Below are 23,976 nucleotides of genomic sequence, written 5' to 3' on the forward strand. Positions count from 1 at the left end.
GGATGTCCTCTCGATTTCTGGGATGCTGTCCCACCGCGTTGACCCTGTCCACGATCCGCTGCCATAGCTCCGCCTTCCTGGCTATAGTGGTGTGCTGCACCTGTGAGCCGAAGAGCTGGGGTTCGACTCTTATGATCTCCTCCACCATGACCCGGAGTTCTTGGTCCGAAAAGCGTGGGTGCCTTTGGGGTGCCATGGGGTGGTGTGGATGAGGTGTGGGGTGGTGTATATGGTGAAGAGTGTGTTGGTGTGTGGTGCTTTGTGCTTCTATGTGGTGTGTGTGATGGTGTAATGTGCCTCTGTGTGATGTAGCTCTCTATTCTGTGATGTGTCTCTCTCTCCTTCGTCTATGATCTTTGGTCGTAGGGGTTTGTGGGTGATGTGGGTGTGTGTTTTATAGTTGGTTGGATGTGTGGGAGTGTTGTTTGTATGTGTGTCAGGTGTGTGTATTTCAAATAGTCCAATGTGGCTGGGTTTTGGAGCTGTGTGTGTATTTTGAGCGCGGCGGTGTGTACCGCCAATGGAATACCGCGGTTGAAAGACCGCCGCGTGGATTCGTGGGTCAGAATGGCATGGGCGTGTTTGTGTTGGCGTGACGGTGGAGGTTTGGTCATCTCCAGTTTTCCGCGGCCCGCTGATGTGGCGGCCTTCCTTGGATGTCGGGATTTTGGCAGTCCCGCCGTTGTGGGTCAGAATGACCGTGGCGGTTTACCGCGGCCGCGGCAGTAGAATGGCGGACTTCTGACCGGCGGTAAGGGCCTTTTACCGCCGAGGTCAGAATGACCCCCTTAATTGCTTATGTCCGATACTGTTATAAAACAGTAATACTGGAAGACTTTTTATTCTGCAAGCCAATCAAGGGGCGAGCAACAGCATCTGACTTATTTGACATTATCAATGACTTCCTGGGTCTTCATGGCTTAAAATGGAAAAACTGTGTCGGAATCTGCACAGATGGGGCTCCTTCCATGTGTGGTGCTAGGGCTGGCCTAAAAGCTAAAGTGTTGACAGCGGCTCCACATATTCTGTGGACCCACTGTATGATACACCGGGAAGCCCTTGCTGTCCGAAACATGGGTGGTGAACTTCAGGATGTTTTGAATTCTGCTGTTAAAATAGTTAATTTCATAAAGACCCACCCAACAAGAGCTCGCCTATTTGCAATTTTATGTGCAGAAATGGGAGCTGAACATGATGGCTTGCTGCTTCACACAGAAGTCCGATGGCTATCCCGTGGAAAAGTTCTGAATCGCATTTTTGCATTAAGGAATGAAGTACGGCAATTTCTTCTGGATTTGGACCCCTGCAAAGCAGAACAATTATGTAGTCCCCAGTGGATTGTGCTTTTAGCATACCTTGCTGACATCTTTGAGAAATTAAATTCCCTGAATCAATCTTTGCAAGGAGCTGAAATCACTTCTTTTACCATGAATAAAAAAATATCTGCTTTCAAGAAGAAGCTGGAATTATGGAGGAGACTAATTGAAGTTGGCCAGTTTGAGCCATTTCCATGTTTAGCTGATGCTCTTGAGGAAACAGAATATAACCTTCAAAATGTTGCAGAGTTAATAAAAAATCACCTGAAATCACTCAGCGACAGTTTTCACAAATATTTTCCTGAGGAAAACAATCATTTTAATGACTGGGTCTTTCAACCATTTCTGGCAGATGGGGGTATCCATCTCCCAATCCGCATGCAGGAAGAACTAATTGATCTCCAGAGTGATCGCACACTGCAGATGCAATTTAGCAAACTCTCCTTGGGGGAGTTTTGGCTGAAAATGCATGCAGAACATTCAGCTTTGAGGGAAAGTGCTATCAAAACTCTCTTGCCTTTCAGCACATCATATTTATGCGAGATTGGGTTCTCAGCACTTGCGGTATTGAAGACTAAGTATCGCTCAAGAATGGAAGTGGAGCACAACCTCAGGCTGGCAGTAGCAAAAATTCATCCACAAATCGACCGTCTGTGTGGTGAAAAACAGGCACACCCGTCACATTAGTTTTGAAAGTATTATGTCAAATTCTGTGTCTTAGTGAACAATAAAGCTGCATTGTAAATTGTTCTGTGCAAACATTTTCTTGGAGGCTTTTCATTTGAGCTGTGTAATAAGCATCTGTCACCTAGCCACTGGTGCTCCCAAATCTTCAGTTTACTAGACACTCTGAATTTGTATAATAATGTTTCCCATATATGATCTGGACTCCGCGGGTGGGGGTTGCCGTCGATGATGTGGAGTACCAGCTTCCAGAAATTTGCGTCAGGTGGTGGGGGGGCTCCATGCCGAATTTTTTTTAGAAGGGGGGGCTCAGTATAAAAAAGTTTGAAGACCTCTGTCCTAACCTGACATAGCCATAGCCATCCCAGGAGGCTACAAAATCTATCGTAGAGATTGTCTAAACAAACCGGGAGGTAGCATCGCCATTGTACATAAAAACACCATAAAGGTCACCACCAACACACACGATACCCTAGACAGTGGAGAACACCTACACTTCTTAATTCACATAAACGCCAACACCACCCTCAGGGAAACCCTCATTTACAGACCACCAGGACCACCAGGACCTCGCCCCCCGTTCTGTGACGCCATCGCTGACACCATCAGCCCCCACACCCTCACCTCCACAGAATACATCCTCCTTGGTGACATTAACTTTCACCTGGAAAACCCCCACGACCACAACTCCACATCCCTATTAGACAACCCCACGAACCTAGGACTCAAACTACTAGTCACCTCACCCACCCACGCAGCAGGACACACGCTAGATGCGATTTTCACCTCCAGCAACCACATAACCTTCACACACGCCACCGAACTCCACTGGACCAACCACCACTGCGTCCACTTCTCCTTCTCGAAGCCCCCCACACACCACCATCAACACACCACACCCTACCGCATGTGGGACAAGATCCCCACAAAACACCTGAACGCCCAGCTCGCACATAACCCTTCCCACACCAACGACCCAAACATTGCTGCCCATAACCTCACACAATGGATTACAACTTGCGCTGACTCACTCGCCCCTCAGAGAAGAAACAACACCACCCGCAACATCGAGAATGCCCCCTGGTTCACCACTGAACTCCAAGCCTCCAAGCATGAATGCCGCAAAACCGAGAAATCTTGGTGCCAGGAACCCTCAATGACCAACTTCTCCACCCTCAAAACCACCATACGCAAACATCACCAACTCATACGGACCAACAAAAGGGCTTACTCCAAGGAACTCATATATAGTAACTCACATAACAGCAAGGAACTCTTTACCATCATAAAAGAGCTCACCAAACCCAAATCCTGCAACATCGATCCCACTCACACACAAAACCTCTGCAACTCCCTCTCCAACCACTTCCACCTCAAAGTTTTAGACATACACAACAGCTTCACACCACCAGCACCCACCACCTCCACCACCTCCACGACCAACAACAACACACTCCCCCTCCCCAACCAACTACACACCTGGGCCCTTACCAACGACGAAGAAACCAAAAGAAACATGAATTCCATCCACTCAGGCTCCCCCTCGGACCCCTGCCCCCACTGCATCTTCAACAAGACCAGCCCAACCATCGCTCTCAAGCTTTGCGCCGTAATCAACAGCTCCTTCAATGCCGCCACCTTCCCAGACTCCTGGAAGCACGCAGAAGTAACCGCACTCCTAAAAAAAAACAAAGCAGACCCTGATGACCTCACGAACTACCACCCCGTTTCTCTTCTCCCCTTCCCCGCCAAGGTCGCTGAGAAGTTAGTGAATGCCCGCCTGTCTCACTTCCTAGAGAAAAACAACGCACTCAATGCCTCCCAGTCTGGATTCCACAAGAACCACAGCAGTGAGACCGCCCTCATCGCCTGTACTGACGACATAAAAACCAGAGTCGACAAGGGCGAGACCGTCGCACTCATCCTCCTGAATCTCTCTGCAGCCTTCGACACTGTCTACCACCAAATACTTCGTACACACCTCTACGACGCAGGAATCCGACACAAGGTCCTGGACTGGCTCGCCTCCTTCCTCGCTGAAAGGACCCAGAAAGTCCGCCTCCCTCCCTTCCAGTCTCCAGCAACCAAGATCATCTGCGGAGTTCCCCAAGGGTCCTCCCTCAGCCCCACCCTTTTCAACATTTACATGGCCCCACTCGCCAACATCCTCCGCCCACACGGAATCACCATTATATCCTACGCAGACGACACCAAGCTCGTCATCTCCCTCTCCAGGAACCCCACCACCGCCAAGACCAACCTCCACACCGGACTCCTAGACACCGCCAAATGGATGACAGGAAGCCACCTCAAACTAAACTCCAACAAAACTGAAATCATCATCTTCGGCCCCAACAAAACAATATGGGACGCCTCCTGGTGGCCCACCACCCTAGGATCACCCCCTTCTCTCTCCATGACCCAGCAAATCAACTCTATCACCTCCTCCTGTTTCAACACCCTCCGCATGCTGCCATAGAAACCAGAAAGACCGTCACCCATGCACTCATCAGCAGCAGACTAGACTACAGAAACGCCCTCTACGCTGGCACCACAGTCAAGCTTTAGCAGAAACTCCAGAGGATCCAGAACGCTGCCGCTTGCCTCATCTTGAACCTCCCACGCCATGAACACATCTCCGCCCACCTCAGATCCCTTCACTGGCTTCCTATCAACAAAAGGATTATCTTCAAAGTCCTCATCCACGCACACAAATCCCCCCACAACACTGGACCAGCCTACCTCAACGAAAGAGTGAACTTCCACATTCCCACTTGCCACCTCCGCTCCGCTGACCTCGCCTTCGCCACAGTCCCCCGCATCCAACGCACCACCTCCGGAGGCAGATCCTTCTCCTACCTCGCCCCCAAAACCTTGAACTCCCTCCCCACCAACCTTCGCAAGACCCAGGACCTCCTGTCCTTCAGAAAACACATCAAGACATGGCTTTATGAACAGTAAAAAGGTAACCCCCCTTGTTTTCTCCCCCCCCCCAGCGCCTTGAGACCCTTACGGGTGAGTAGCGCGCTCTATACATTTTTTGATTGATTGATTCAATGAATGCATCATCATGGCTGCAGTCCGAACACCATCGACTTGGTGGTTGGTCCATCGTATTACAATGCTGGCAGTCCCATAGAGGAAAGACCACCACAGTTACACCGGCACCGCCAGGCAGCGTAGACCGCCACAGTGGCGAGACAGGTCAACTGAGCCAGTGTTTTCGCCGGACACATTATGATGTTGCCTACCACCAACGTGACCATGACAGTCCAACCCCCATGTCTCAGCAGGCGGAAACAGAGAGTATTAAAGAAGGAACGCACCTGCAGGCAGCATTACACGTCCTGTGTCACGATGGAGCCCATCACACACGTCCTGCCGCTGCTCATTGATGGAGCCCAAAATCCACACCGCTGTAGACTCAACTGACAGTAAGACAAAACACCTACCTGTGTCATTAAGCTCAGCAACAGATTGTTGCGCTGTTATCCACATGACATGGGACGGACACTAAGGGCACCAAGTACACTTGACATTTTGTCCATAGTCGTAGTCATTCACAAAGAATGACCCATTCACAGCTTTCAAACGCCCCCTTTGGGAAGGCTACTGACACTGCACCGCCACACTCCACAATAACACACGTCTACTCATCTTAGGCACAGGGACAGTGAAGTGTACAGAACATTGTGTCACACAACAGCAACACCACAGCAACATCACATCTACCAATTCAACTGACAACCTCACATTGCTCACATGTCTTGGACTGTCATCAGGTTGAAGATACATATGTATGGATATGACATGGAACACAAATACTTCTCCCATTAAACATCCCTGAAATTGACCCACACATCGCCCATATTGCAACACAATGGAAGGTCACTGGGATGCACAATATTTTGTGAAACAGATATACAAAGCTCACAATGCAAACAATACCTGTACAGTATGGATGGGGGCATCAGGAGCACTCCTAGAAGGATGCTGCCCTGGGACACATTACACTTTGCACATGCCCCTAAAACACCATTTGCACAGGAACTGGCCCTTCATGTATCTCAGGGACAAACAATATGTGAGCCAAGTGACATGCCTATCTGCCAAATGTGTAAGTGCAAGTCAAGAAAGCAAATGCAACAGAAACAACATGGGCCATACATCTAGATGAAGTAGTTGCAAGGTACACACATCCAAATGGACACATGGTCAGTCAAATGCAAAGGAAGCTAGCACAATTGAACACCATCCATGTGTGGACAACCAAAACTCTAGCTTTTACACATGAGAAAAATGTGCAATTCATATCAGGGGGACAAGTCTAACACAATAGATGCCAACATTGGCCAACACAAGATGAAATACTTACCATAGCAAACATATCACAATGCAATAACATCCCAACTGGATTAACAAACACATATCCATACAGGGAACATCTACCCTTGCCTTGGTGACACCAGCACTGCACACAAAGTCAGATATTGCAAACAATAGCAAATGGATGAGCAATCAGGGTGAAACACACACAATTGAAGGCATACAACACAAGTTACTCAGGAACAATAAAAGGGGAGAAAAGTAATGGCTGGCCTAATGTGTACCCAACAGGACAACAACCTGGGTTTATTAAATGCAAATGATGAAGAGCAAAGGCCATTGGCAAATCCATTTGACAGGCATTTCATGTGACGCCTGTGTCCCAGTATTTAATTTACCCATTTCAAGTTATTTTGTAATAGGTGAATACTTGTTGGCGGAAAAGAACATTTTATCTGAGATTTCTTTATTGAGTGTATTATACAATGAATGACGAAGACTGCATGGATTTGTTGAGTTAATATAATTTATATTCAACATAACTTTTTTTGCCACACAAGTTTGCCTATTCATCATTTTTTAATAAATGCGTTAATTGCAGTATAGTTATTTTCTTGAGTGGGCCAAGGAAGCTTAGCTGTAGTTCCTTGTGTTGTATCACCTGGTCTATGCTGCCTATGTCGTATTTTGTTTTTTAGGGCCCCTCTTTTTGAACTACACAATGCATGCTCCACAACATCGCCCTGTGGAGGACTATCCTGTAAATCCCAGAGGAGGGGAAGACTGCAGTGCTACAGGGTGAGAATCCTGAAATGCCAACTGAAGATGACAGTGGTGAAGAAGGAGGAACTGACTTGCAAGAATATTTCATCCACAGCTACTTCTCATGAGTGTAAGTGTGGAGTTTAGTGTTTTAGAAACAGTTAGGTAGCTGATACTCTGCTAAAACAAGCCAAAGGCTGATTGATGACATAGGTTTTGACACATCCCTGTCTTGATGGTATTATTTTTTCTGTGTTAGATTTATTGCAATGTACTTTGTTTTCCAGATACTTGCTATGTGACTTGTGTCATATGTATGATTTCAAGCCTATACTCCTTGTTCTGTCCTTTGTACAGGTACCTTCACCACAACAACTTCATGTGGGTATTTCAGAGATGTGACATTGACAGGTATGTGATGTTGTTCTGACATAAGAAGTAGACATGGATTGTTCCAGGTAATGTAGGTCACATAGAATGGGTGTAGGAGACCTGTGCCAAAACAGTTTTCACAGTGTTTGGATGGAAGTTTAGAAGTGTCCATTGGGCTTGTTTTGTGTCCTGTGGTGGGCCCGATGCATCATGTGTGTCATCATGTGGCCATAAAATATTTAGTCCTAGGTCATGACTAAGACAGTTCCCATTCACATTGGCTAAACACTCTTTTTGTATTACCTGAATATAGATGTGTTTCAGCATTGTAGGCCACAGTGCATGTGCCAAAACACTGACATACGTTGTGTCATACCACCAGATGCATGAGCATAGGATTATGATGACCCTGTGATTTAGGAACTGCTATCTGTCTGAAACTTGGATTATGTGATGTTGGATTACTTTGGTGTGGTATGTGATAAGGCTCAAGCTGGTGACATCAACCACTTCAGTCTTTGCCTATTCTACATGACAATGTCTGGCAAATGCCTTCCTTCTGTGGTCTGGTGGTCTCTGCCTATAGATATGTTCATTTACTCAGTATGAGTCAATCATTTATGATTTCCAATTGTTCAGACATATTGACAGTCTATGTGCTGAACGCTGTAATAATATTTTTAGTTTGACTATACACTTTTATGTATGTGTCTATGTGGGATGGTTGCAGTCCTGAGCTGGACACTGTATACATGCAATATATCCCATCTTGCACAAGTACCTTGGCTCATCATCGTATGGTTCACATCGTCTGACATATCTACATGGCTAAATATGAAATTAAAATCAGCAGACAAGAGTCAGTGATGGATTATTTTATTGGGAAGTTAAAACTAACAGAAGATATATGTGGTATGAATAAAAAAAAAGAAATGTGAAGGGTCAGTCATGGTGAATGAAATCAGTGGAGTAGATGCTACACCATTGGAAGTCCAAAGTCCAGAGTACTCTTCCCATTGGAAATGGATGGTGGTTCACAGAGTGAATGTGTAAGACACAAAGGAGGAAAAGTGTTATTGCTGGCAATAGTGGGTGTCTTTCCATCTGCACCTCCTGGATTTTTTGCTGGATGTCTCTGCTTGCGTAGGTATGGGGATCAGCTGCTACAGAGGCAGGGATGTCTGTGGTTGGGTGTTCTTCTGGCAGGGCCTCCGTTCCTGTAGCTGGCGCCGATGCTGATGGGCCTGCTGTTGATGAGCGAAAGGAAGAGGAAGATTGGTTTTGAACAACCCTGCTCAGGGAATTCTGGGCCTCCATCTGTTCACACATGTCCCTATGCATGTCCCTCTGTAGCTGCTTGATTTTCAGGAGTTTGGTCAACACCTGGTTCATCACGCCTTGGGACTCCTGATAGACCCCCAAGACATGGCTGATGGTGTCCCAGCCGACAGCAGCCCCAGTGGCCTCACCTCGCTGGCCAGCCCATGCACTCTTTCCCCACAAGCCTGTGCCCTTGCCAGGGATGCCCTCTCCAGCTGGGTCCTGGAACCTCAGTGTCCAGAGTGGAGAGCTGCAACTCAGGATACAGGACTGGGGGGCACAAGATGGTGAAAACTGTGCTAGGTACACAGGTTGGGGGGTGAATGGTTTCTTGTGATGATGATGCAACAGGGCTGGGAGGTGATGTTGTAGGCACAGTGAGACTTACTGTTCCCATCTGACCAGGTTGCCTAGATGGGCCAGAACCTTCCTCCATGTCCACAAGTTCATGGGTGTTGTTGTCACTGAGGGCTTTATCCACTGGGGTAGTGGTAGTCTGTACTGTGGCCTCCGTGTACCCAGCGGCAGATCCGCCTGTTGATGAGAAATGTACATTGTTACTGGTTGAATTGTGACATTTACCTCCAAAGGTTTTCTGGTAGAGTAAGCAGATACCTTGGACAAAGTTAAGTTGTAGGTAGTCCAATTGTACCAAGTAACAAAGGTATTGAGTGATTTGACATGACATGTGTGAAGCATGCCAAACCTATTTGACTCAAGCAGCTGATGAGATGTGCATATCAGTTGCACTTTGGAAGATGGCCTGAAAATAACATCTTACCACCAGTGAAGCTAACACAGTGGAGAGGCAACATATGGCTTTGACCATTTGGAGTCCTAGTTGAGTGGGATGTAGATAAACCCAGGACTTTGTTGTATATGTGACTGGAGCCATCACATGGACAGTGCTGTGTCAATGTGTCTACTGCCAATACCAATCTGGTGATGCAGCTTGAGGCCTTAGGAATACTTGTTGTACACACTGGGTAGGGTGTAATTCCTGTCTTCAATAGTTTCATCTTGGGTATGCAAGACAAGATGTAGCTAGGTAGACAGAAATGTCTTTCAGTTGAGTATGATATGTATCTCGGTCACTCCCAGGTGAGTAAACTTCAATAGAGAGTTGGCAAACAAGGGTTTTTGGACAAGTGGACGCTGGGCTGGTGTTTGGGAGTTAGAGAAACAGGGCCTCCTGGGAGTTGCAGTGAGAACACTTCCTCCACTACACACATTATACAAAGGGTATCCTCCCAGGTGAGTACACTTCAATTGAGAGTTCAAAACAGGGGTATTTGGACATGTGGACAATGGGCTGGTGTTTGGAGTTAGAGAAACAGGGCGGTCAGGTCACTCCCTCTACTTGACAACACTTGACAAATGGTATCCATGGGCATGGACAGTGGAGGGGCACCCCTCTGGGCCCCAGCACTGGCTTCTAACCAAACTTCTGTGATGGGGTAACCATGGAAAGGCTGGTGGAAAGCTGAGTGGCAATCAGCACAGCAGCGCTGAATGTTGCTTACCACAACTCAGACTGCTGTCTAATCGCCAGGAACCACGTTCCTGGTGGTGGTGGCTGTTTTTTATGCGGTTCTGCCTGCCTGGATCATAATGTGGTGGTGGAGCCGCCAGGAGTGCGGCAGTCCCACCGCCACAGTGGGTAAGAGGCCCTAAAAGTCGTCAGATTTACTATTCCCATACCAATCTAAACCATTTAGGGGAAGGTGTTAAACACTAAAGAGGTGATATCAAAATTTACATTCCAATGCAAGCCATTTAGGAGAAGAGGCTGGAGTGGTCACCTTTACTTCAGACTCCAACCTCATTCATATAATGGGAAATATTAAACCACTAAAAGTGTAACATTTACTATTGCCACTCCAACCTAATCCACTTAGTGGAAGGTGTTAGACACTAAAAGGGTCACATTTACACATGTACTATGCCCTCTCCATCCTAAGCCATTTAGAGGAAGATGGTGGCCACTAAAGTGATCACATTACCTATTCCCACTCCAAACTAAACCATAAAGGGGAAGGCTTAGGCACAAAAGGGGTGACATTTTCTATTTCCTTCCCAATCTAAGCCATTTAGGGGAAGGTGTTAGACAATTAATTGGTGTCATTAAAAATTCCCACTCTCATACAAGCCATTTAGGGTAAGGTATTTGACACTAAAGGGATGACATTAGCTATTCCCGCTCCAAACTTTGGGCCTCATTACAACACTGGCATTCGGACCAGCCGACTGCAAATACCGCAGGGAGGATGACTCCGTCATACCCTCACCCTATTATAACATTCCTGCAGGGCTGACCAGCAGGAACATTGTACTAAAGCGTTCCCGCCAGTCAGTCCAGCGGGAATATTGCTACGAGATCGTTCTATATCATAGGGTGCCAACCAGCACCCTCGGAATGTGCACTGTCTGAAAAGCATTCCAACGGTGCTGGCCATGTCGCGTAGGTTCTCATTATCCGAATGAGACTACTGGATTTGGGCGGCAGAATCACCCGTACTGTGGGGGACTGAGTCTAATCCCGCACCACATGATGCCTGCCGGCCTAATCTGGGTTTTTTCCAGTTTACTAGCAGTTCCTCATTTCCACCCACGGGCAGGGATGATTATGGCAACCGGGCACATGACATACATGATTCCTCAGGGGAATCGTGGTCACTCAGATCTCATCCGTTTCTCTCAGTTACATTAGTCTCACATATGCCAGGACAATCAGAGGCATAGTATAGTTCAATAAGGTTTTATTGAAGTAAATGCATCTTAGATAGTAAAGCATGTATTGCAATAACTAGGACGATGAAGCAGGTAGTCCACACAAGCAGCTTCAGCGAAGCAATCAGCAATCAGCATACAGTTGTGGTAATCTGGCTGGGCATGGGCTGTGCAGAGCCCCCCTTGTAGCCCCAGGCACTGGCTTTCTACCAGCCTTTTCATGGTGGGGTCCCTGCCATGCAAAGGCCATCGGAAAGTGGGGTTGTAATCAGTCAGGAGGTGCTGAGTTCAATGCTGACCTGGCCGGTTACAAATTTGAGTGCCGTCACCCCGCCGGAAACCTTGTTCCCAGTGGGGATGGTGGTCCGACCAGCAGGGTCGTAATCTGGTGGTTGGACCACCAGGATTGCGGTGGTGTGCCCTCCACCGCAAGTCTGGCAGTCTTAGGACTTCCACACGCGTAATCAGGCCCCAAGCCATTTAAGGGAAGATGTTTGACATTGAGGTGATAACATTTACTATTCCCACTCCGATCTAAACCATTAGGGGAAGGTGTTGGATAGTAAAGGAGAGATATTTACTATTCCCGCTCCAACCTAAGTAATTTAGGGGAATGTGTTGGACACTAAAGATGTGACATTTACTATTCACACTCCAATCAGAACCACTCAGGGGAAGGTGTTGGACTCTTACTGCAAGGAAATTTACTGTTCCCACTCCATTAAGGGGAAGGTGTTGTACACTAAAGTGGTCACTATTCCCACTCTTGCGTAAGCTTTTTACATCAGGGTGTTGGACACTAAAGATGTCACATTAACTATTGCCACTCAATCTAAACTATTTACGAAAAGGTTTGGACACTAAAGGGGTGGCATTTACTGTTCTCACTCCAATCTAAATCATCCTGGAGGTGTTTGACACTAAAGAGATTACATTTATAGCCTCATTATGACATTGGGGGTCAGCCAAAGCTGCAGTGGAGGTCGGACCACCGCACTCCAGGCAGACCACCACATTACGACCCTGTGGTACCACCGTCCCCACCAGAAACACAGTTCCAGACAGACTATGGGTGACTTCAGCACGCCATGCTGACCATGACTCCAATTTCTGCCAGCCTTTTCATGGCGGGAACCCTGCCATGAAAAGGCTAGCAGAAACACAGTGCAGGTGGCCAGATGTGGGCCCCTGCACTGTGTGATGACATTGGCCTCGGTTCCATAAGGAGCGGAGGCCAATACTGCTGCACGGTTTCCACTGAGCTGACTGGTGGAAACCTCAGATTTCAGACGTTTCCGGCGGTCAGCTTAGTGGAAACCTTGTAATGGGCCTGGGGGGAGACCACCAGCTCCTCTGTGGTCTCCTCTCCATGGGGCTGGCTGGCCGACTGTTGGTCTGCCAGGCTCGTAATAAGACTCTTAGTATTCCCACTCCAATCCAAGCAACTGGGGGTAAGGAGTTGAAGACTGAAGTGATCAAATCTACTATTCCCACTCCAATGTAAGGCATTTAAAGGAAGGTGGTGGGCACAAAAGGGGTGACTTTACTAGTTACATTAGAATCTAAACCATTTAGAGAAGGTGTTGGACATTAAAGGGGAGACATTAACTATTCCCAAGCCAACCTAGGACATTTAGGGGAATGTGTTGGGCAATAAAGGGATAATATTTACTGTTCCCACTGCCATCCACGCCATGTAGGGAAGGTGTTGTACGCTTCAGGGATGCCATTTATTATTCCCACCAATCTAAATTATTGATTGTTAGGAACTGGGTTCCTGGTTGGCAGGACTATGCACCTTGTCCAAGCAGGAACCACACTCCTAGACAGGGTAAGTCACAATCACACTCTAAATTAACCTGTGCTCACCCCATGGTAGCTTGGCACAGAGCAGACAGGCTTAACTTAACAGGCAATGTGTTAAGTATTTGAGCAACACTTCAAACAGCAAAACAGTCAAAACCCCACACAAAAGGATACCACACCTGGTTGGAAAATAGAGATTAATTTATTGAACAAAACAAGACCAAAATGACACAAATCCAATAAGAAGATGTTGAGATATGATTATTTCTAAAGTAGAAACTTAGTTGTAGTGCTTAGAAGTTATAGTACCAACTACAGCTATCTGTACCAAATCTGAAAAGTCAGGCTGACTATGAAGGAGCATGGGTTAGCGAGCCTTGGCCTACTGAAACACTACTTTGGTTCAGAGTTGCCAAGAACAAGATGGAAAGAGTGGCGGAGACGATACATTGGCATTGGTCCAGAAAATATAGGCAATGCATCAGCGCCACATCTGGGGATGCATCTGGAATGGAGGCGATGTGTTGCGGAGTTGGCAATGCAGTGTTCCCAATCCTCACAACAGCAGAGATGTGCAGCTGTCGATGGCAATGCAGTGTCCTCGATCCTCGCAGCAGTGGCTATGCATCTGTGTCGATGGGGATACGCTGGTTCCGAGCGTGGCAATGGCGTTGATGCTTGGATTTTGGCCTGGAGCACTACCTTTAACCCACTTCCAAGAGCCCAGGACTCGAATGGTACCACTTGGGTGCTCCCGAGTGTCCGGAGTTCATGATAGAGATAGTGTCTTGCATGGTGAGGAGTTCCCAGTGGGTGGCAAGGTGTTCTGGGTTTATGTTTGTACATGTGAGCTGGTTGATGCTGTCTGTGGCAGAGGGTTGGCATTAAAAATGTTCGTAGCTAGCCGAGGTCTTGTCCTGGAAGAAGTCCACAAGGTTGTCACACAGTTCCTTGGAGGGAGGGATGGCGTTGTCTGTGGCTGTGGGATTGGTGGACTCCTTCACAATGGTGAAGAGTTCTTTGCTGTGGCTTGTGCTGGTTTTGAGGCAGACTGCTACTGCATTCTTCTTGGGGTTTTTTCAGGAGGCGATGATACTGGTTGAGGGGGGTCCTGAAGGCAGTGTGGTTTTCCTGTTTTTGCTGATGCGCCACTTGCTTTCAAGTTGTTGGCAGTTGCAGTTGGAGAAGTGCAAATCCTCAGTAAACCAGCTTACTCTTTTGCTTTGTTCTTTGACTTTGGCTGTCTTGGCGGGGCGATGGTGTTGGTGCATTCTGTGATCCACTGGGAGAAGCTCTTTGATGCTTGTTCAGGGTTCTGTGTAAAGACTGGGAGGTGGGAAAGGAGAGTGTTGTTCCAGTGCTCTTCTGATACCTTTTTCCAGTTTCTTTGTGTGGATCTGGGGGGCACAGTGCCGAAGTATGTGGGTCCAGAGATGGTGAAGTCTACGCTGTGGTGGTTGGACCAGGTGAGTGGTGTGGATGTATCTGACTCTGTCGGTGAATATGGAGTTGAGCGTGTGTCCTGCGATGTGAGTAGGATTGGTGACGAGCGGCTTGAGGCTGATGTTGCTGAAACTTTCCCAGAGCTCAGTGGAGTTGGAGTCGCTGGGTTGTTGAAGTGGAAGTTTAGGTCCCCTAGGAATATGTGGTGCTAGGAGTCGATTGCTTGCAGGGTGATGAGTTCCAGGGTGGTGTTGAAGAAGCTGGGGTGAGCTTCTGGTGGTCTATTGGCAGGGGTGCCTCTGATGGTGCTTTTTCCATCTGTGTGGAACTGGAAGTTGAGGTGTTCCATTACTGGTGTCGGGTCATCAGGGTATGTCGTGCAGCGGATTGTGTCCCTGTAGATTACGGCGATTCCACCTCTGTGCTTGTTGGTTCGGTCCCAGTTTTTTTTATCGTGTAACCTTCGGGATGGCGATGGCGATGTCTGGTGCAAAGGCGGGGTAGATTTCTGTGAGGAAGATGACATCCGGGGTGAGGGAGGAGATCATGTCCCAGACCTGGGTGGCATGTTTAACTAGTGAACCTGCCTTGAGTAGGATGCCCTGGAGTTTTGTTGGGGTGGTCTTTGTCGATGTACCAGTTGTGTTAGTTGCTTCGGTGAGGCCCAGTGTCTGCAGGAGATCGGTCCTCGGGTGGTAAATGAGAATGAGCAACAGCAATGGTCCTTGGTGCATTCGGGGTCCAAGGCTCAGAGTTCAGCAGTGGTGTATCTGCATGGGGTAAAAGCTTCAGTGGGTCCTAGTGCAGGGTACAGTCCAGGCACAGGCTGGCACAGACAGGCTTGACTTTGGCACATCAGCAGCAAGCATCCGCTGGGTGCTTGCGCTGCGGCCTCCATTAAGTAGGTCCTGGGAGGAGGGAAGGTGCTGGTAGGCAGTGGGTGGGGCTAGGCGGGAGGCAGGACAATGGATGGCAGACGGGAGCATGAATGGCGAAAAAAGGAATTAACAGAGAAAGAAAGGAGGTAAAAATTAGGAAAAAGTACTCAGAAAAACAGGGGGAAAGGAGGAAGAAATCAGTGAAAATGAGGCAGAAGGCGGGCGAACGCATTCAAAAAAATGGAGGTAAAGATGGAGAATGCAGTAAAAATGAGGCAGACAGCAGGAGAAAACCCTCAGAAACACAGCGGGAAATGAGGGAGAAAGCAGTGAAAATGAGGCAAACATCTGGAGTAAGCACTGAGAAAAACAGAGGGATGGGAGGGAGAAAGCAGTGAAAATGAGGCAAAGAGCAGGGGAAACCACTCAGCAAAACAGGAGGGGTGGTGGGAAGTGGTGAGTGGGGCTAGGCAGGAGGTGGGAAAATGGGTGGCAGGTGGGAGAGGAAATGGGGAAAAAAGGAATGAACAGAGAAAGGAAGGAGGTAAAAGGCAGGAGAAAGTACTCAGAAAACATAGGAAAAGGATGTAGAAAGCCTGAAAAGAAGGCAGGAGAAAGCACTCAGAAGAACAGAAGGAAAGGGGAGAAGGCAGTGAAAATGAGGTCGAAAGCAGGGAGAAAGCTCTCAGAAACATGGAGGGAAAGGAGGGAAAGGAGACAGAAAGCTGTGAAAACGAGGTAGAAAGCAGTAGAAAGCACTCAGAAAAACAGAGGGAAGGCAGGAAGAAGGCAGTGAAAATGAGGCAGAAAGCAGGAGAAGGCACTCAGGAAAACAGGGGGGAAGATAGTGAGAACAAGGCAGCAAAGAGTAGAGAGGGATGCAGCAGCAGGGGAGAGCTGGCCTGGGACCTGCTCTCCTACAAATGTTATTGAGGCGGGATTAGATGAATAATCTACAACTGTGTAGGTGCATTAGTTTTGTAAACACTATTTGAAAGTAGCAAAGTCTCGAGCCATTAATAGATCTGTAGACCCGAAATACATCAGAGGGAGTGAAGGCCCTGATTCACCTTTGAGTAAGTTTAATACTTATTGGTATTCACAAATGCTGAGTGTAAGTTACTAATAAATAAAAAAAACAGTATTAAGTCCAGTACTACACTTGGTCAACCACAGGTACACCAACACCCCCACTACTCATAGAAAATAACGAAAAGAGAGACTTAAAATAAAACCCCATTAGAAATCTAAACTGATGTTAATGGAAATATAAAATAGTACATAATTATTATGAGGTTATAAAATATTTTAGTGACCTACTTTGAATTTAACAAATAATGTTACAATACATGTTATTTAAACATAATTACATTAATTTGAATAAATTCTGTACATCCCTTTTTATTATTATAAATGTACAATAAAAACCTTTTTTTCTTTAGGTAGGAATGCTTCCTTAATTTAAACATCAGAGAAATAATTTCAATTTCGTTCAATATATTTCCATCTTAATTCAAAATGAATTATCCAGTGCTGTGCTTCAAATTTAATACATCAGTAGTCTAGCATTGTGTTCTCCATAAATATATAAAATTATTTTACATTATTTACATTAATATTTAACATTAAAATATATCTAATATTAATTGTCAAGTTAATTACATTGTTTACATTTTCATGCCCCTGTGTTTCATTTTTTTCCATATTTTTGTTAGTGTGTGAGGACTGATCACTGAGTACCATAATGACACCAGAAACACAAGTGTTCCTATGGCCACTCAATTGGACAATCAGAGCGTCTAGGTCCCCAGACCATGGTTGAGGTCCATAGACCCCTTCCGCTTTTATCCCCACCCCAGACCATACAGTGGAAGAAATATCTTGCTTGCCAAAAGGGATTAGTTGATTTTTTTATAATTGGGCCAGTGGTCCACTCAGGAACTCTGGTTAAGCTGAAGATTGTTGATAAAACAATAAATAATAGTCAGAGCCAGTTAAATGTATTGTATTGTATTGTAATCATATTTATATAGCGCTTACTACCCCTGACGAGGTGTCAAATCGCTTTTCGGTGAGTAGCACGCTACTCTGAAACCCAACAAGAATTAGTGATGGATTATTATCGGGAAATAATGAGTACAGTTTTAGTATTATTATGAGTTAATTTGAGCCGCGGATATGAGAGTTTGTTAGTTAGATTGACTGGAGTGATTCTGTTGCTGCAGTAATTACCACATATTTATGGATTCAGTGCACTTGCTACACAATTTGGTACGTAATTTGCAGATATGAACAAAAAGTGTGGTTGCAAGCTGAAATGGATACAAAAAAAAATACTGCCAGAGAATGTGCCACATAATTTGCCTGTTCTTGCTCCAAGATTTAGGACATCATTACGAATTTGGTGGCAGGACCGCCAGACTTCCATGTTAGCGGTCTTTCAGATCAACCTATTGCGAGTTATACAGGCAGGCCTCCAACCAAAAAAAAGCAGAGCGGCAGCACAGCCTGGAAACAGACGATCCGAACTCCAGCACCGACAGCACAGCGACCAACCACTGACCATATTACAAGGACTAATTTGCCATGGCGAACACCTATGGCGGTCCAAACCACATGGTCCGCGGTCACCAAAGTAATACACAACTGCACTTTGGATGGATTTGAAAACAACACAGCTGACACACATTGCCACACTTGACGCACCTGCAAAGGAAACCGTAAAACACACCCCTTTACACACCACAATCCTTTTAATTTTCACAGCATTTTCACAGCAGGAACCAACAAAACAGAACAAATTCACTAATTCACACACCATAAATTAGGCACCCCTTTTTTCAATTTCTTATACAACACCCTGCACACACTTCACTCTATTCATACCATATTGCACTACCCCTGTTTACTAAGTCTCTTTCACCCATTTTATAATTGTTTAGAAAATGAGTTGAGAGTCATGGTGGATGAAATCATAAGAGTAGAGCCACAATCGTTTGGTGTGCAAAACAATGATCCCAAAGGTGTCTCGATGTATCAACAGAAAGGTATTGACAGCAGATACATTAGCACTGCAGTAACCACATGATGACTCCTGTCACATATACTACAAACTCCTGGGTCTGCCTGCATCACATTCAACTAGGCCTCAAAATGGGCCAGAAATCTAGCTTGCCTAGCCACTGTTTAGCCCGCACTGGTGGCAAGATGACATTCTCAGGCCATCCCCCAAAGGGACAATGTTTTGCACATCTCAACATTTGTTTAATGCAAGATCAGGCAAGCTCCACAAATCTCATATCAATACAACCAATGCCATGTGTACATGTCACAATAGGATTACCTGAAAATCAACTATGCAGAAGGTCTTCGCAAAATGCCACTGTAAACGTTTGGAGGTAGATGTTACAGTACAACCAGTAACATTGCATCTTTCACATCAACAGGTCGTGCTGCCACTGGCCACTGAAGAGACTTCTTCTACCACCATGGATGAAGTACTCACTGATGAAGATAGGTTCTGGTCCATCTGGACATCCTGGTCAGACACCAATAGTGAGTCTCACTGTGGCCACTATATCACCTCCCAGCCCGGTTGCCTCAGCATCACGGACAACCATGCGCCCCCCCCAATCTGTTTCCCTAGCACAGTGTCAACCACCTTGTGCCCCCAATCCAGGACACTAAGTTGCAGCACAACACCTCTGATAATGATGGTCCAGGAACCAGTGGGAGATGGCACCCTGAGGCAAGGGGACAGGCTCATGGGGGTAGGGTGCATGGAGGGATGCAGTGGGCCAGAGGGGTGAGGCTACTGGGGCTGATCTATCTTGGCCAGGACACCATCAGCCACGTCTTGGGGGTCTATCAGGAGTCCCAAGGCATGATGGGCGAGGTACTCTCAGAACTCTGGGAAATGAAGCAGCTGCAGAGGGACTTCCAACAGTAAATGCGAGAAGATTGGAAGGCTCGCAATACCAACAGGGCCTCCCTAACAGGGGTGCTGAGAGAATTAACGCCGCCCTGAGCAGGGATCAACAACAACACACTACTCCTTCCTTTGGTGCATCTACACCAGGCCCTTCATCAGTGCCAGCCATTGGAACGGAGGCCCTGTCAGGGGAAGAGCCCATCCCAGACACCCCTGCCTCTATAGCAGCAGATCCTCCCCTCACACAAGCGGGGACGTCCAGCTAAGAATCCAGGAGGTGCGGATGGCAAGACACCCACCACTACCAGCAAGTGACCTCTTCCAAAATGACCTCCTTTGTGTGCCACATATTTACTCTGTTGACTGTTCTTCAACCACCTTCTATTTCCAATTGGAGGAGTACACTGGACTGTGGACTTCCAATGGTGTGGCATCTACTCAAATGATTTCATTCATCATGACTGACCGCTTCACTTTTCTGTTCCATCGTGCCCCAATTTTATTGTCAGCTCAAATTTTCAATAAATCCACTTATCACATAGTCATTTTCTGCTTGCCTCTGTTCCACATTTTGCTATGTAGAGGTGTAAGACCATGTGAAGCAAATGAGGAAGACACAAGATACTAATGCAAGAAGGGATATGTTACAGGTACAGTGTCATGCTAAGGATTACTACCAAAACACACAAACACATTGCTACACCAAACATTTTATTGCTCAGTACAGCACTCAGGCTGTTGAAATGTGTGTACTGTCATAGCCAAGCATGGCTGACTCACATTAAGTCAAGGTACACATGCCAAGGTACAGCCCCCCAGCCCACGGAAGGAAGGGCCTTGTCAGACATTGTTCTGTAGAATAGGCAAACAGAAAAGTGGATGGTGTCACCAGTAATCTACCATCACATAAATCAAGGTACAGACAGAGGGCAGGACAATAGTTCCTGGTCACAGGCCCATCATTATCCAATGACCGTGCATCTGGTGGTATGACACAAACATATGTCAGTGTTGTGGCACAGGCACTGTGGCCTGCAATGATGAAACACATCTGCAGCTACACACAGGTCATACAAGAAGACTGTTTAACCAATATGAAGGGTAAATGCCTTGCTCACAATTGATGACCACATATTTCATGCCCACATGATGACACACACAATGCAATTGGCCCGACACAGCACACAAACAAGCAAAATGGGCACTTCTGACCTTTCACGCAAACACTTTGCAAGCTGTCTCATACACCCCAAATCCTACATTACTTGGAACAATCCATGTCCACTCTGTATGTCAGGACAGCATCAAATACCTGGCAATATCACAACTCTGAAATACCCACATGAGGATGACATGGTGACCATACCTGTAAAAAGACAAAAAATGAGTATAGGTTTGGAAACATACTTATTACACAAATCACATAGCAAGCATCTGGAAAGGAAATTGTACTGCACTGAGACTGGCACAAACAAAGCATCATCATCAAGGTTGGGATATGTCAAATGCTAACTCTTCAAGCACCGTTTGGCTGAATATTGCAGAGTATCAGCACACTAGTTGTTGCCAAAACACTCAACTCCACACATTCTCAAGTCTATAGTACATTGTACAGTCATCATTACATCACATGATATGCTTACACTCATGAAAAGTAGCTGTTGATGAGATCTTCCCACAAGTCAGCTCCTTCCTCTTCATCACTGTCATCCTCACTTGGTATTTCAGGATTCTTACCCAGTAGCACAGCAGGCTCCCTGCCCCCCTCTGGGATGTATGGGATATTCCTCTGCAGGGCAATTTTATGGAGCACGCAGCATGCCACAGTGATCTGACACACCTTTCTGGGTGAGTAGAGGAGGGCTCGACCAGTCTGGTCCAGACAGCGGAATCTGGCCTTCAGGAGCTCAAAAGCCCGCTCCACTACCTGCCTTGTTCTTCCATGGGCCTCACTGAAGCGGGCTTCCCCTGCCATAGTTGATTCCTTATTGGCATCAACAACCAAGGACGGTTTGAATATGCAGAGTCTCCTGTTAATTAGTGGGAGATATGTGTAACAATGAGTCACTCACTTCATGATTGTAGCACCAGAAATTGCAGACACACAAACAGGACATATGTGACTTACCAACCACCCAGGCCCTCTCTGGGTAAAGTTGTGACATCAGCTGGGGTATGGTGCTCTTCTGCATTATGAAGGAATCATGGGCTGAACCCAGATAATGGGCACAGACCTGTGAAATGTAGAGATCCGCCAAACAGACAACTTGCACGTTGATGGAAAGGAGTTTCTTTCTGTTGTGGTATACTTGTTCATTGGCCTGTGGTGGGACCAAGCCAACATATGTGCCATCAATGGCTCCCATCACATGTGGGACGTGTTCAAACCCATAAAGTCAGGCTTCACATGGGCTAAATCCTCACGTCGGGGAAACTGGATAAAGCTGTCCATGTGTTTCAACATTACTGAGAGGACACCCTTCAACACCACACTGAACATAGTTTGACACATGTCAGCTGACATGGGCCACTGGATGTTGCAAGGACCCTGTGGCTAGGAAGTGCAACACTGACATGGCTTGTACATTGGGTGGTATGGTGGTTGGATAACTAATAGCTGGCATCAGATCTGGCTCCAACTGACAAAATAAGTCCACTATTGTTTGCCTATTCAGAGGGTAGAGCAGGATTATATGGAGTTCTTACATGGTCTGAAGGTCTGGCAGTAGACGGTAGACAGGAGGTTGTCACATCCGCCTCCTCCTTGGGTAGCTATGTATAACAAAACATGATTCCTAACATTAGTCATGGTTCCCACAGCGAAATGCATGATGCTTGTCAATGATATCATGTGGCAGCGCATTTTTGAATGGATAGACCTGGCAACAGTACACATCACAGTTGCAAATAACACAAGTGTCACATGTGGCCAGCATGGTTTTCCACACATGTGGTCACAGCATGTATATGAACCAAACTCAAAGATATGCACACAATTGCCCCTCAAAATGTGACTGAATATTCCTACCATCAAAATGACCGTCAACGGTGGTGGACTGTGCCCCAATGTTAAATGCCATCTGTGCCCTGCAGCATGCTACAATGGTGTTTGAGTAGTAGGACCTAAATGACAAGACAGGATATGCCTGTTTGTGAGAACAAAAATACATTTTCGTCGGTGTGACGCAGTTAATATAGCCCAATACAGCATTTCAGGCTGCCAAAATGGCGTCTTCCTGACCTACTTCACTGGACATTAGGAACCACCCACGACCACCGGCGGGAGTTGTCATGGTGGTAGGCAGATGCAAACGCAGGGGACACAGCCATAGGCTAATGCTGTTGCCTGTGGTGGTAGCGGGCCAATGGCTGTGTCTGCCGGCAGTGACGACTGCGTACGTGGCAGACGTGACCACCATTTTCTGAGGATTCACTCACTTGACTCCTGACACTGCTGCCAGCAGCACCTCCACGACCTGAGCTGCTGTGTGCCACCTCTGGGAGCAATCATGCCACGTCCAGCCAGTGATGGGGCCCTTGCCTTCTCTCCAGAGGAGCTGGGGAGGCTAGTGACTGAGGTCCTACCCCTGTATGGACAGCTCTATGGCTCATCAGAGGATCAGGTAAGTCCCTCAAGTGCACAATGTTCTCTGTACTTCACCATCCTTTCCCTCCTCACAGGCTAGATTGTGCCCATGTGTTCCAGTCTGACTACTTGTGTGCCTGTTGTTGAAGTCTGTGCAGCATCAATGGGAGGGACAATGTGCAGGTATTGGCGGCAGTGCCATATGTTAAGTTCAGTCACATTGTGTTGTGTGAAGGTTTTGGGTTCCTTGATCCTCCTTGTGTTGGATGCACGTAACTAGGGGAGGAGACATTACTGCCATCCACTGACATCTCTTTCCTCATGATTGTTGTAAATGTCTGACAACATGTGTGTGCGTGATAGCATGAGCTGTGTATGTATGTTGCATGAGTCAGTTGAGAGTCATGTGAACAATGTGTATAGTGTCACAGATATTGCAAACCACATCTGCCCTTGCTAGACTGTTGTTTGGAAGGCATATCATGTCTAACTGTGCCCTTCAGGTTGCCACACACACCACATGACACGTTGTTGGCTACATGATGTGTTGTCATGCATGGAAGTGATGGGAATGGAGTGTCATGTGGGTTCTGTCCGCTGAGCCTGCACAGACCAGGGCCTATCACATGTATCTCCCAGTATGGGACCTAGTGCAGGCTGTTCGAGAGTCACTGCGGCTTTGCAACTGTGGCACTTTGCCCACTCCCTGGACCTGTAGTGTTCATAGTGGCTCACATCACAGTACAGGTTGCTAGAACACAGGCTACCTGATGTCAGTAAGCTTGCTAAGTCATTGTAGCCCAAGAGCAGGGTAGATGGTCA

This window comes from Pleurodeles waltl, chromosome 7, assembly GCF_031143425.1.
Source record: "Pleurodeles waltl isolate 20211129_DDA chromosome 7, aPleWal1.hap1.20221129, whole genome shotgun sequence".
In the NCBI taxonomy this organism is placed as follows: domain Eukaryota; kingdom Metazoa; phylum Chordata; class Amphibia; order Caudata; family Salamandridae; genus Pleurodeles; species Pleurodeles waltl.